This window comes from Corvus brachyrhynchos, unplaced genomic scaffold (assembly GCF_000691975.1).
Source record: "Corvus brachyrhynchos isolate BGI_N302 unplaced genomic scaffold, ASM69197v1 scaffold47, whole genome shotgun sequence".
NCBI lineage: Eukaryota > Metazoa > Chordata > Aves > Passeriformes > Corvidae > Corvus > Corvus brachyrhynchos.
The window spans coordinates 1543151-1543551 of NW_008239292.1; the positions used below are offsets into that span (position 1 = coordinate 1543151).

At 64.3% G+C, this 401-nt stretch overlaps 1 protein-coding gene across 1 annotated transcript in view; it reads left to right on the plus strand.

The window, feature by feature from the left end:
- Positions 1-401, plus strand: part of MRPL10 (mitochondrial ribosomal protein L10) — a 7111-nt gene that overhangs the window by 455 nt on the left and 6255 nt on the right. The gene's annotated exons all lie outside the window — the stretch shown is intronic.

Sequence of the window (401 nt, forward strand, 5' to 3'; positions counted from 1 at the left end):
GGCGGGGGGGTTGGAAGGGGAAGGGGAGCGGGAACGGGACTGGGACAGGGGCCTGGAATGGGAACGGGAGCGGGAACAGGAACGGGACTGGGACAGGGGCTTGGAATGGGAACGGGAACGGGACAGGGGCCTGGAATAGAAACGGCAGCGGGAACGGAACAGGATTGGGACAGGAGTTTGGAATGGGAATGAAACAGGGAATAGGACTGGGACAGGGGCCTGGAATAGGAACGGCAGCGGGAACGGAACGGGATTGGGACAGGGGCTTGGAATGGGAACGAGACAGGGAACGGGACTGGGACAGGGGTTTGGAATGGGAACGGGACTGGGACAGGGAACGGCAGTGGGGCAGAGGCCGGGAATGGGACCGGGACCGAGGCAGGGCCGGAGGCCGGACTCTG